Here is a 15,715-nt window from a genome sequence, read left to right as displayed (position 1 = left end):
TAGATTAAGAGTTATCAGAGAGAGGTTACTTTCAAGTAAGTTTAACCCTCTGGGACTCATGGAATCAATTCTCACAGTACTAGTACTATGCATTAGCTTGTTGATCTTTAAGGAATCTTGCAAAATATGAGACTTCCTAAATATTTGGAAACTGGAAACTATTACCTTGAGTTTTATAAAAGAATAAAAGTAAAATTTGCCTAATTTATGTTATCAGTGCTAAAAGAGATTTGTAGTTTTATCTGATTAGAGAAATGACCCCCAATGTTGGTGTCTGGTAGAGTAGTACAGGATTCGGCTATCAGTTTATCCTGTTCATAATATAGTTTGCAACAAACACAATAAAATTTAATGAGAACATATATGCTCATATGAAAATAAGCCATATGAAAATCACATGGAAATAAATCATCTAAATGATATAAACTGCTTACATACAGGATTGGGGATAGAAGAGTAAAGTGTAGTATGTTTAGGAAAAATGTATGTTAGGTCTAATATGGCAGAGATTATTTAAATAGCAAGAAAAGTGATTTTTAAAATATATTTTAGAGCTGCCCATAAACAATTCCACTCTAGAGTGGGAAAAAACTACCAAGATTATTTTGTCAAAGCCTTCATTTTACAGTTGTCAAAACAGATGTCAAGAGAGGTAAAGTGCCTTTCCCACCCTCCCAGCAAGTTAGCTGCATGATTTAATTCTTTATCATCTATCATGTTGGTGCGCTCTCTCTCTCTCTCTCTCTTTCTTTCTCTCTCTCTCTCTCTCTCGTTCTCTCTCTCTCTCTCTCTCTCGATTACTGTCTTTCCAGATCCACTCTTCAGGGAAAGGATGAGATTTCCTCTGCTGAATGCAATTGATCTTTTCAGAGGAAAAATATAGTCATATGTCTTGGACTGAAACAAGTTTTCAACTGGATTGAGAATTTCTGGGGAAGGAAAACTAAATCCATGATTGGCCCAGTCTGTCAGACTATTGGTATCATTTGATCACACCTTTGGCTCTCTCTAAAGAAGAAAAGCCCTGCCCTGTGAGCTCTATTCCCTCCTCCTGCAGAAAAGGCATTCTCCTATCCTGATGGATCCTCATCTGCCTGGCTGGCCTCTCTGATCTCACCTGCACTAAGTCTTCCACCATTCACTATGCTCCAAAGACACTGGTATTCATACTCTTCCTCCAACAAAGCTGTCTTGAAAAACCTTTCTCTATATATATGCTGTTCCTTTTCCTGAAAGCCTTGCCACCAAGTCTTTGGATGACTGGCCAGAGGTTTCAGCTTAACTGTCACCTCTCCAAAGAAGTCTTCCTTGATGATTCATCCTAAAATACCTGCCCACCTTCCCGACAACTCTCCATTCCATTACTGTGTTACCTTTTTCATATAATTTTTCACCATATATATTTACTGTTTGCCCCTCCACACATTCTAAAATGAAAACGTCAGAAGAGCAAGGTTCTTTAACAATCTTTACTGCTGGATCTGCAGTGCCTAGAAGAGTAGCTGGCTCATGGAAGAGCTCAATAAATATTTGTTGGATAAATGAATGAATGAAGTTCCCACTTAGACTGTCTGTCCTTTTTAAGTTGGAATTATAATAGTTGGCTTTATTTGAGCCCCATGTTTTGTGCATACATATAAGGATCAGGCAGACTAAAGGGGACTCATCTTATGAAACTAGTTACTATTTAACTGGTACATACCTTTGTACCTGAAATCGAAGTCAGAATTTCAGAGCTTGAAGAACCTCAAGAATCATGATGATCATGATGATGGTGATGAAGATGATGATGATGATAAAGATGATGATGATGATAGATACTTGGAACCTACAGGAGTGAAGTCACCAGCTCAAAGCAACACTGATATTTTCAGGTGAAGTTGAGACATAATCCAGGCTTCTGGACTTCCAATACCATGCTTTTTCTATGGAACTAAACTCCTTCTCTAAACTAAGAGACAACATACCAACTAACAATGATGGAAAGGATGATGGATGGTAGAAGAAAGTCAGAAAAAAACAGTTGATTAGCAATGTCTGCCACGGGTACAGAATCAAGAAGTGGTGATACACACTAACTCTGGTCTAGAAGGGGTAAGAATGTCCAACAGCTTATGATATAACTCAGGAAACAGTAGTGGAGCAAAGTCATTACAATTATAAAGGGTATTTTTTTTTATTCCTAAGAGGAGGAGAGCCATAAGCCTCCTCTTGCAAAGCTATCCTATATAAGAGGCTTTGAGGGGTTTTGTGGTTGCCCCATTTATTTAGGTAAATCAAATCAATTTTCAATGCTCATGGAAGATCTCCTCCTAGGAGAAATGTGATGCAAATGTAAGAAGCCATGATTTTTCACAACCGTCACATAAAATTCTATTTTTTGTATGCATGTCAGAGTTAGAAAACTATACCTAAACATGGATATAGGACTGAATTCATTCAACATGACTTTGTAGAGAGAGTGCTATTAGATAAGATAGTTACATGTAATCTGTAAGAACTCTATGCTCTAAAATTACTGTTTTCAAATATCTCAAACTACGTTCAAGAAGTAACATTCTCATAACTTGCCTTTTTGGCAGGGCTTCAAGTTCATAAGTGATTAAATGTGGAATCTTTTCGATAATATTTTGTAAAGATGGACACTGTCTGTATTTGCATTTATGCCACATTTTCATTAGCTCTGGAGTGGCATGACTGTCTTCAAAGTGATAGATTTCAAATTATTACTTGCTTGTCACAGTATTTTGGACGAAATTAAGGAGGAGAGGCTATATTATTCAATAAAAGCTTGGAAATAGTAAGCTTAATTCTCTCACACCGTACATGTATAGGTGTGGGGTAATCTGGGAATTTGGTCATCATACGGATGTGAAGGGAATCCCTTACTTCCCTCTATATAGTCAGTACTGAGAGAAATGTCCAGCTACATTCAAGGACCAGTGCACTTTTCTGAGAAGAAAGTGAGAAGCAACATCAACAACACCAGACATGGAATTTTAGATTCTTATTAGCAGCTGCATCCTGAAATAGTCACTTAACTTCTAATTGTATTGATGATAATGATAATGCTCTGGCTCTTGCAGAAGGTTGTTATGAGTATCAAAGGGGCTAACGTCCATGAAAGTGCTTCATAAACTACAAACTACTATATAAAAGTATTTGTCTATGAAAGAAAGACATGGCTGGGTATCCTGGGGTCAAGGTTAAAAATTCAGACAACTTTCAGCATAACTGACAGGGAGCCCTGTTTGTTTGCTTAATTCTGCTCTTTTGGAATTATATACATATATATCTTAGTCTGTTTGGGCTGCTATAACAGAAATATCTTGAACTTGGCAACTCATGAATAATGGGAATTTATTTCTCACAGTTCTGGATGCTAGAAAATCCAAGATTAAGTTTCCTGCAGATCTGGTGTCCGGTGAGGACTTGCTTTCTTCTCCAAGATGGTGCCTTCCTGCTGCATCCTTACCTGAAGAAAGGGAGGAATGCTGTATCTTCACATGGCAGAAAGGCAAAAAGGGCAACAGGCACAAGTGCTTACTCCCTCATGCCTTTTAATAAGAGCATGAATATCATCCATAAGGGTAGTGCCCTCATGGAAAATCATCTCGTGAAGCCCCTCCTTCTTAATACTGTTGCATCAGGGATTAAGTTTCAACATGAATTTTGGACATTCAAACCATAGCATGCATATGTGTGTGTGTGTGTGTGTATGGAGAGAGAGAGAGAGAGAGACTGAAGATATCCCAGTAACGATGAGGATGCCTAGGGTCCAGTTAGGTTTCTAATATCACTTTTCACTAAAAGGAATCAGGGTACTTTGGAGAGATGGCTGATTTCAGGATTAGGACAGAGAAAATAAAATGTGAGCCTGGTACATCTTATGTGAGAAGGTAAGGAAGTAAATTATGATTCTTGTCAAAAGGACACAGAAGCAACTTGAAGGGACTTCCACTAGCCAAATTTGGGGAAATTGCTCATCAAAATAATAATAAAATAATTTTAAAAATAATGTACTCTCAGTCATTGAAAAACCATTGGTTCATACTGATAATACATAGATAAATGGGGAAGAAGGAAAAATGCTATAAAGCCCATTATTGAGAAAATAGACAAAATTGAATATGAACTGCAGACTGAATTATTGTATTCATGTTAAGTTTCTGGAATTTGCTAATTATACTGTGGTTACGTAAGAATATATTTTCTGAGGAAAAGCACACTGAAGAGGGTTAAAATTAAACACCCTATTCTCTATCAGTTCAAACATATGTGTGTATATACATTCGTGCAGCTAAGAGCCTGAAGTCTTCTACCAGGAAAGCACAGACAAGGGTTTGTTTCCTGGTTTTACCGCACATTCACTGCTTTAATTTTTTAACTTTCTGTTTCTTCTTCTGCAACCAAAGTACAAAAGGGCAGGTAAAACGGAGGCATAAGAGGTAAGGGGGGTCTAGATAGAGGAACAATTCTCTTTAGGCAAACTTTTAAAGTATAATATTCATACACGAAAGTACACACACAATAAGTGTATAACTCGATGAATGATCACCGAGTAAATCACCCATGGGTCACAGCATCCACATCAAAAAATAGCAGATAACAGCACCAGCTCCCCAGAAGCCCCTCTCATGTGCTTATCCAGTCACTGCCCTGATAAGAATAACTACCACCTTGACTTCTAATAGGATAGGTTAGTATTGCCTGTTTATGAACTTTATACAAACTACCAACTTATTTCTCTCCACATTATCTTTGTAAGTTCTATGTTGTGTGTACTTGTGGTTCACTTATTTCTTTGCTGCATAGCATTGTGTTTATATATAAACTACAATTTGTTCTTCATTTACTGAGGATGGATATTGGGTTGTTTCAAGACTAGGACTATTGCAAATAGTATAACTAAGGACATTTTTGGACATGTCTTTTGGTAAATGTGCACATTTATTTTAGTCATATACCTAGGCTAAAGTTGCTGAGTCATAGGATGGGGACACACACACACACACACACACACACACACACACACACAGAATGGATCCTCAAAATGTTGTTTCGTTCTGCATCATTTTGTTATAATTTCCTTTGAGGGCAGAGACTCTCTGTCACCCAGGCTGGAGTGCAGTGGCGTGACCTTGGCTCACTGCAACCTCCACCTCCCAGATTCAAGCGATTCTCCTGCCTCAACCTCCTGAGTAGCTGGGCTTATAGGCGCATAAGCTAATTTTTGTACTTTTAGTAGAGACAGGATTTCACCATGTTGGCCAGGCTGGTCTCGAATTCCTGACCTCAAGTGCTCCACCTGCTTCAGCCTCTCAAAGTGCTGGGATTACAGGCATTTTGTTACAATGTTGATGAGAAACAAAGTAGATCCCTGGTTGGGGCCACTGTCTGTATGAAGTCTGCATGTTCTCTCCATATCTGTGTGAGTATTCTCCAGGTACTCTCCCACATCCCAAAGATGTGCACATTCGGGGAACAGGTATTTCACATAGTCCCAGTCTGGGTAAGCGTGTGTGTGTGTGTGTGTGTGTGTGTGTGTGTGTGTGTGTCTTGCAGTGGAATGGTGTTCTGTCCAGGGCTGGCTCCCGCCTGCACCCTGAGTTGCAGGGATGAGCTCTGGCCATTCATGACTCTGACGTGGAATAGCAGTTGGAAAATGAATGAATGAATTGAATTAATACAAAAAATTGTCAAAAATTTGTCAAGTGTATGATAATCATACAAATGCTTGGCAATAAAGAATGTGGCATAAAAGTGCTCAGTGAGCCTGCCATGTTTGTTACTGTTTATTTTTTAACTACGTGAATGTGCTGTTATAATTTTTACTTTGCAAAGAGCTGGGTCCTTGATTTGACCCACCACTACTAAACTGCCATCAGTCACTGATTCACCAAAAGTTAAATAATTCTCTTACTTGTTTTTACTAATGTTTCTTAAATGTATGTATAGCTCCCACTTATTTCAATGATTAATATTGAAAGTGTCTTGGATCTTTGCTTAGAAATTGTCTTTGTGACCAGGAATATGTGGCAGGAACTTATATCAATTAGCCTATGGTGAAACTAGTTTTGTTATATGTGATTTTACTTAAAGTCACAGTTTCTAAGAACCTATTAGTGATGTTAAGTGAGCATTTACTATATGTACATGTGTGTGTAGATTATTTTTGGCAGATGTTGCCAAATAGTTTTCTGAAGTAGCTAAATCAATTTCTACCCTCTTTCACAGTATATGAAAATTCCAATTATTTTACATCCTTGAGAACACTTGGTATTGTCTGTGTTTCATTTTTGCCATTTTGATGGGTGTATTACTTTTCTATAGCTATATGTAATAAAATACCACAAACTTAAAGGCTTAAAACAATACACACTTATATCACAGTTTCTGTGCATTAAGATTACAATCTAACTGGGTCCTCTGCTCAGAGTCTTCTAAAACTACCATAAAGATGTTGGCAAGGCTGTGTTCTCATCTGGAGGCTTGCCTGGGCCAGAATCTGCTTCCATGTTTATTCAGGTTGCTGACAGAGTTTATTTCCTTCCTGCTGTATGGCTGATGGTCTTAGATTTTTTTTTGTGGGCCATTGGCAGTAAGCTGAGCTCAGTTCCCGGAAGCTGCCCACAGTTTGCAAAGAGGTAGTGGGTCCTCGATTTGACCCACCACCACTAAACTACCATCACTTACTGATTCACCAAAAGTTAGGTAAATAATTCTCTTACTTATTTTTATTAATCTTTCTTAAATGTATATATAGCTCCCATTTATTTCAATGTTTAATATTGAAAGTATCTTAGATCTTTATTTAGAAATTTAGTGATATTTTTGTGATCAGAAATATGTGGCATCTGTGCCACCTTCAACTCCTTGCCACAGGGACTTCCTTAAAATGCCTGCTGACTTCATCAAGCTCACAAGAGTCTCTAGCTCCAGTATGCTAATACAGGGTCTTATATAAGATTACACTAAATAGGAGTGACATCCCATCATCTTTGCCATATTCTATCAGTTAGAGGCACATCACAAGTCCTGCCTGTAGTCAAGGCGAGGCAATTATACAAAGGCATAAACACCAGGAGGTGGGGTTCATTGGGGGTCATCTTGGACTCTGTCTGATACAGTGAGCATATTGTAGTATTGCACTGTAATTTTAATTTATATTGAAAGACTATTTTTTCTTTGTAACTAATCAAAGAAGAAAATAGTGTTTACTTAGGTAACTTGTTCTAAAATATTCAAATTATTTTTTCCTCCATCTTGTTCATTAAATTCCCTCCATTTTGCTTTGCTAGTCTGGATATAGGCCCAAAGTCCAGGTTTCTGCATTCCCATCCTAGATAAAGTCTAGCTTACATAAAGGTTTAACATTCTGCCAGCTCAAGTATCTGTGCCATTTTAATTGGACACAAAGGACAGAGACCTGAGTCATAGCAAGAAGTAGTCCAGAGATTTTGGGTACATTTCTGAAATAGAAGGAATTCTTATTTAGTTGCCTGGAAATATGGCTTGGCCTCTTCTTTCTCGCTTACTTCCTCTAAATACATGAAACATCACTCTGCACTATTAGGCAATGGCAATTTCCCCCTAGGAGCAACAGCACTTGAGGGGTGAATGGTGGGGTCTCTGAGGTTTATCACCTTTCTTAACTTTCTAAAGTGGTTGGAACATTCCCCAGAGGGAAGGTCCTGAGTAACTATTAAGCATCCTTATGGTTAATATGTTTACTGAATCACACATTATGATGGAATCTTCCATGTTGATCACAAAGAAAAAATGGAATCCTTATTTCTTCAATATTAAGAATCTTAAAAGTAACACAGCTAGATAAGAACTGCATTTTAAAATGTTTATTCACTTTAGAAAATATTGTTGGCCAGGTGCAGTGGCTCACCCAGTAAGCTCAGCACTTTGAGAGGCTGAGGTGGGAAGATTACTTAAGCTCAGGAGTTCAAGACCAGCCTGGGCAACAGGGTAAAACCCCGACTCTACAAAAAATACTGGAATTAGCTGGTCACAACTACTTGGGAGGTTGAAATAAGAGGATCACTTAAGCCCAGGAGGTCGAGGCTGCAGTAAGCTGTGATCCCACACACCACTGTACTTCAGCCTGGGCAACAGAGAAGTATTAAATCCCCATTAAGTTCCTGTCTCAAGAAAAAAAAAAGAGAGAGAGAGAGAGAATATTGTCATAGATTAAATAATACAACCAATTGTAATAATACACAATAAAGTGAGAGTTTTTTAACCAAATAATACCAAGGTGATTTGAGAAAATAATTGTTTGATTGCACACTCAATGCTTTCCTTTTTTTCTTTAAATTGTACTTTAGGTTCTGGGGTGCATGTGCAGATAATGCAGGATTGTTACAAAGGTACATACATGGCAAGGAGGTTTGCTGCCTTCATCCCCCCATCACCTATATCTCCTATTTCTCCCCTCATTAACCCTCTCCACCCTCCCCACCCCCTGCTGTCCCTCTCCACCCCCCCCAACACACCACAGTGTGTGATGCTCCCCTCCCTGGGTCCACATGTTCTAATTGTTCAACACCCGCCTATGAGTGATAACATGCAGTGTTTGGTTTTCTGTTCTTGTGTCAGTTTGCTGAGAATGATGGTTTCCAGGTTCATCCTTGTCCCTAAAAAGGACACGAACTCATCATTGTTTATGGCTGCATAGTATTCCATGGTGTATACTTGCCACATTTTCTTTATCCAGTCTATCATTGATGGACCTTTGGGTTTGTTCTAGGTCTTTGCTGTTGTAAACAGTGCCACAGTGAACATACATGTGCATATGTCTTTATAATAGAACAATTTGTAATCCTTTGGGTATATACCCAGTGATGGGATTGCTGGGTCAAATGGTATTTCTATTTCTAGATCCTTGAGGAATCACCACACTGTCTTCCACAATGGTTGTACTAATTTGCACAACCACCAACAGTGTAAAAGTGTTCCTATTTCTCCACATTCTCTCCAGCATCTGTTGTCTCCAGATTTTTTAATGATCGCTGTTCTAACAGGCCTGAGATGGTATCTCAATGTGGCTTTGATTTGCATTTCTCTAATGACCAGTGATGATGAGCATTTTTTCATATGTTTGTTGGCTTCATAGATGTCTTGTTTTGTAAAGGGTCTGTTCATATTCTTTGCCCACTTTTGAATGGGTTTGTTTGTTTTTTTCTTATAAATCTGTTTTAGTTCTTTGTAGATTCTGGATATTAGCACTTTGTCAGATGGGTAGATTGCAAAAGTTTTTCCCATTCTGTTGGTTGCTGGTTCACGCTAACGATTGTTTCCTTTGCTATGCAAAAGCTCTGGAGTTTAATTACATCCCATTTGTCTATTTTGGCTTTTGTCACCATTGCTTTTGGTGTTTTAGCCATTAAGTTTTTGCCTATGCCTATGTCCTGAATGGTTTTGCCTAGGTTTTCTTCTAGGTTTTTTATGGTGTTGGGTCTTATGTTTAAGCCTTTAATCCATCTGGAGTTAATTTTAGTGTAAGGTGTCAGGAAGGGGTCCAGTTTCTACTTTCTGCACATTGCCAGCCAGTTTTCTTAATGCCATTTGTTAAATAGGGAATTCTTTCCCCATTGCTTGTTTTTTTCAGGTTTGTCGAAGTTCAGATGATTTTAGATGTGTGGTGTTGCTTCTGAGGCCTCTGTTCTGTTCCATTGGTTTATGTCTCTGTTTTGGTACCAGTACCATGCTGTTTTGATTACTGTGGCCTTGTAGTATAGTTTGATGTCAGGCAGCATGATACCTCCAGCTTTGTTCTTTTTGCTTAGGATTGTTTAGCCTATGCAGGCTCTCTTTTGGTTCCATATGGAGTTTCCAGTCCTGTGAAGAAGGTCAATGGTAGCTTGATGGGGATACTGTTGATTCTATAAATTACTTTGAGCAGTATGGCCATTTTCATGACGTTGATTCTTCCCAACCAAGAGCATGGAATGTTTTTCCATCTGTTTTTGTCCTCTCTTATCTCATTGAGCAGTGGTTTGTAATTCTCCTTGAAGAGGTCCTTTACATTCTTTGTTAGTTGTATTCCTAGGTATTTTATTCTCTTTGTAGCAATTGTGAATGGGAGTTCACTTTTGATTTGGCTCTCTGTTTGTCTGTTATTGGTGTATAGGAATGCTTGTGATTTCTGCACTCTGAATTTGTATCCTGAGACTTTGCTGAAGTAGCTAATCAGTTCCAGGAGATTTTGGGCTGAGATGATGGGGTCTTCTCAATATACAATCATGTCATCTGCAAATAGAGTCAATGCTTTCCTAAGTCTAGAAAACATAAAAGCTCCTCTCTATATATATTTATCAAAGATATGCATATATTTTTATATATTTACCAAAAAAGCTCCTCTTAGAGAGATACATATATATTTAAATGTAAATATTTAGAGATATATACATATCTGGATACATATATATATATTTACCTATAAGAATCTTTTAAATTTTTGATAACCTTATTAACAGAAATGTATAGAAGGAAATTGACATTGTGGGAAATACATTCTCAAATATAGCAATATATCCATAGAAGAGTGATTGTATCTAACAGGAAATGTCACAAGAATAATTCCACCTGAAGCTGTCTTTGAGTCATCTTTATAGTAAGACTAAAAAGAAATTTATTCAGATTTGAATTCCCTGGCAAGGAAGTGCAAAATATATGCCAAAATATTCAGAAGTCTGAAAGAAACACCTGAAAATTATTTATAATGAATAAACTTCAACTATCATAAGCAGTAAATTTGAATTTCTGCTGAATATGGAAAATTATTAGTCCTTAAATCTGATTTTAGAAGCAAAAGTCATAGGCAACAAACTGACACAAATCCGTGCAACAAACTGAAGGGGTAATAAGTGATGATCAACTTCTATTGTATTTATGAAAACTCAAGGAGTCAGTCTATTCTACATTGCCTATTTTCAGCATTTCTTTATGCTCCTTTGATAAAAGGCCCTTGGAAACAATTTTTCAACATGCATTTGTTCTATTCTGTTGGGCATGCCCAAAGCTAAAATTTTCCTTTGAAATACACTCTTAAACAGGACTATAGTGATAGAGCTAACAATTTTCAATTAACTGGAAAAAGAAAGTTATATCCCTGGAGAGTTAGGTGAATACCAAATAAGCAACTATAAATTTCTCTTTTAAAATAATGATGATTTTCATTAACTCTGGCATGGTATACTAAGAGCTCTGGCATCATGATATGGTGACAGAAAATGGGCCTAGGAATTTGAATCTCTTCACTTTCTAGTTTAAGGCATACTAATGTAAATCACCCAATATGTTAGGAGTATATATATTTTCTTTCATTTATTTTATATATATGTATTCTCAAATCTTCTTAAGGATTTTGCAAGATGATATTATTACCAATATACTAAATATTATCGTCTCTATTTGCTAAAACAAACAAACAAATAACTAAAGCTTGAAATCCCCAGGGTCACATGACCAATCAGTGATAGAGCTAGAATCCAAACCTGGCTGTGTGTGGTTCCAAATCACATTGCTTTCCACTGCTAAGAAAGCTCTTTATTTCATTGTTTTGTCAGGTGACATTCCTGATGTGGTCATTCTTTCCCTCCTTGACTTATTGTTACTAAAAGCCCCTGTGATTGGTTCAAATCAATGAATACAAATACTAACATTGTTAAGGTGCAGGCAGGGTGAATACCTATACACAAGGTTCTTGAGGCTGGGCTGTGCCAGAAGACATCTGGACAGGTGCTAGTCGGGCTTTGCAAGTGCTCTGCCATTCAGCTCTAACTTCTCTAATTTCTGTTAAATTTAGTGGATACCAGTCTTGAGAGCAATGTCAACACTTGGTCTAGCCTCCCTCAACACTTTTTCTTCTCCCTTCCATTGCTTCTCAAACCAATGTGCAAAATCCAGGCAAGCAGTTTATTTGATGATGTGCCAAGGTGTAGTTTTCTTTGTATTAGTAATGCTTTGGATTCACTAAGATTCCCTCTTTCTCTTAATTAAAAAAACATTATGTGAGTATATAGAAGGTATATATATTTATGAATTTCATGAGTTATTTTGATCCAGGCATGCAATGCATAATAATATTTTTTTAAATTGTTTTTCTTTTCTTAATTAAAAAAAATTGTGTGGGTATGTAGGAGGTATATATATTTATGAATTCCATGAGATATTTTGATTAACGCATGCAATGTGTTAACAATCACATCAGGGTATGTGGTATATCCATCATCTCAAGCATTTATACTTTGTTTTACAAACAATCCAATTATAATCTTTTGGTTATTTTTAAATGTACAATTAAATTATTTTTGACCATCGTCACCCTGTTGTACTAGCAAATACTATGTTTTATTCATTACTGAGATTCTTAAATCTGTGGACTAATACTTTTTACCAGTTGCAGAAATTGTGCAATGGTTATTTCTCTATATACTACTACTGCCACAGTCCCTCTCTTTTCTCCTTATGGGACTCCAGTTACATTTATGTTAGGGTTTCTGGCTTGCTCTCATGTAATTCTTATACTTTGTTCTGTTATCCGGCTTCTCTTTGTGCTCTATTTTGAATATTTTCTGTTAACTTGTCTTGGTGAGTTCAGTAATTTTGTCATCTGCTATATACTCTACATTAAAATAAAAAAAAACAAACAACTTTTTCGAGATATAATTCACATATCATAAAATTCACGCATTTGAAGTGAAATCAGCTAGGGGGAGAATGCAGTTTGAGAAGAGGGTCCAGGAACAAGCCACAGTCACAGGCGTATCTGGGAAGGCTAGATTAGCAAGTGGGTCCTGCCCAGCAACACATTCCTGCTCCAATGTGCAAAGTCCATGTTTCTTGTGCACTTCCTGGTACATTCACCTTTCTGGGCTTTTTGTTTCTGGACAAAGCTTGCTTTAAACTTAAATCTATCCCTACCTCTGCCTTGCATTTCAGCACAAGATACTTTTTTTCCCCAGATCTCTTTCCCCACAAGGATCTTCGGTGACAAGTGAAACTAGTAACTGATTCACTTAATGTATTAATATAATGTGTTATACATTACACAGTAATATGTATGTTGTTCTGGCTGTTTAGAATGCACCAGAAGATTCCTAGAGATGAAATACCATAACCTATATTTTCTCAAGGAAAGATTCGTGGACCATTTTCTTAAGGAGTGCATATAAAAATGCACATGCCTGGGCTTCATGCCAGATCTACTGAATCAGAATGTCTTGAAATGAGGCTCCAAATCTGAGCTTTTACAAGCTCTCCCCACCTAGTTCTTACAGACCTTAGAGTTTGAAAACCAAAGCTTTAACTCGTAAATATAAACCTCAAATCTATAGACTTCAAGCCCAGGTCAGATGGGCACAATGGAATTGCAGAAGTCTCTAAGAGTTTCAGCTGTGCCACTCAGACTACACTACCATGCCACCACCAGTTTCAACATCAAGCAAAACCAACTGAGTTTTAAGTAAATGCGTATTTTTATAATATATGCATAAAATTCAACTGTATATGGGCTCCTGGGGGAGAGATGTGGAAGCAAATGAAAATAGTCCTTAATATTTGAGTGGTAGAAAGGATCTGCAGGACCAGACTTCTATTCTGGGCCAAAACAGATAGAGAAAGTAGTTTGGAAATGATTAATTTAAAAGGATACATCTACTTCAAGGCTCAGCTGAGAGCACTGACAGAGTGGCTGGAGAGCATCATCACATAACATGAGTAGGACTGGTGCAAGGCTCTTGTCAGCCTTGAGCTTCCAAAGTTTTTCCTTCATTCTGTGTGTAACACTATCAGCCTAGAATTCCCCTAAGGCAAATTAAAACTAATCTTAGCATGACATAAGGGCTATCTCCTGTATTACTGACCTTTAATTAAATAAATATGTCCAAATTATGGATGGGGAGTGGTTGCACAAAATTGGAAAGGCTTTAAGAAAGGCAAAATAATGTGTCTACTAGGTACTTTGTTCAGACTCTAAAAATCTAGGCTAGTTAGTTTGTGTGATTGGTCCTTTCTGGTAATCTGCCTCTTTGCTTCTCGTGTCTTGGTGATGTGGCTGTGCAGTTTCTTTTGATTTCTTTCAGACAGCATCTTGCTCGCTCTGTTGTCCAGGCTAGAGTGCAGTGGTACAATCTCAGTTCACTGCAACCCCTGTCTTCTAGGTTTAAGCAGTTCTCCTGCCTCAGCCTCCTGAGTAGCTGGGCTTATAGGCATGTGCCACCACGCCTGGCTAATTTTTGTAGTTTTAGTAAAGACAGGTTTCACAATGGCCAGGCTGTTCTTGAACTCCTGAGCTCAAGTTTTCTGCCTGCCTCAGCCTTCCAGAGTGCTGGGATTCCTGGTATAAGCCACAATGCCTAGCTGGCTCTGCAATTTCTAAATAGACAACTCTGGTACATTCATTGTCGGTAATCTAGCAGTGAGAAAATAATGGAAAGCTACTATTACTATAATACTTTTCCTAATTTATTTTTTAAATCGTTGTCTATATAGTACAAACACTGAAATGTGTGAGAGAATACTTCAAACCTCTTAGGAAAAAAATAGGATAATATATTTATGACCTCAGGATTGAAAGGAATTTCAATGAGGCACAAAAAAGCCTAACTGATAAAGGAAAAGCCTAATAAATTAGATCCCATCAAAATTTAAAACTTCAGCATGATAAAAGGCAGTATAAACAAAGTTAGGCCCGGCTCAGTGGCTCATGCCTGTAATCCCAGCACTTTGGGAGGCACAGGCAGGCAGATCACAAGGTCAGGAGATCAAGACCATTCTGGCCAACATGGTGAAACTCCGTCTCTACTAAAAATACAAAAAAATAAGCTGGGCATGGTGGCACATGCCTGTAGTCCCAGCTGCTTGGGAGGCTGAGGCAGGAGAATTGCTTGAACTCAGGAGATGGAGATTGCAGTGAGCCGAGATCACACCACTGCACTACAGCCTGGGCCTGGGTGGCAGTGCAAGACCCCCTCTCAAAAAAAGAAAAAAAAGTTAAAGACAAGTTAAAAAGTTAAAGCCTGGGCCTGGGCAGCAGTGCAAGACTCTATATCAAACAAAAAAAAAAAAAAAGGAAAAGTTAAAGGCAAGTAGGCAAGTGATCGATTGGGAGAAGATATTTGTGACACATAATACAAAGGTTTAGTATCCAGAATATACAAAGACAGCATACAATTCAATAAGAAAAAGAAAAAGAACCTGATAGAAGATGCACAAAGCCATTCTCATCGTTCAACTCCCACTTACGAGTGAGAACATACGGTGTTTGGTTTTCTGTTCTTGTGTTAGTTTGCTGAGAATGATGGTTTCCAGCTTCATCTATGTCCCTGCAAAGGACATAAACTCATTCTCTTTTATGGCTGCTGAGTATTGGGAGGGAAACATCACGCACTGGGGCCTTTTGCAGGGTGGGGAGCTAGGGGAGGAATAGCATTAGGAGAAATATCTAATGTACATGAAGGGTTGATGGGTGCAGCAAATCACCATGACACATGTGTACCTATGTAACAAACCTGCATGTTCTGCACATGTATCCCAGAACGTAAAGTGTAATAAAAGAAAAGAAAATGCACAAATGAAGTTAGTAGGCAATTCACAGAACACAAAACTCAAATGACCCATAAACCTATGAAAAAGTGACTAGATTCACTAGTACTGAGAGAAATGCAATAAAAGCCATAAGATACCACTTCTCATTCAT

The sequence above is a fragment of the Callithrix jacchus genome, chromosome 9, assembly GCF_049354715.1.
Source record: "Callithrix jacchus isolate 240 chromosome 9, calJac240_pri, whole genome shotgun sequence".
Taxonomy (NCBI): domain Eukaryota; kingdom Metazoa; phylum Chordata; class Mammalia; order Primates; family Cebidae; genus Callithrix; species Callithrix jacchus.
The sequence above is the reverse complement of the archived record's forward strand: the minus strand, read 5'-3'. Positions refer to the sequence as shown.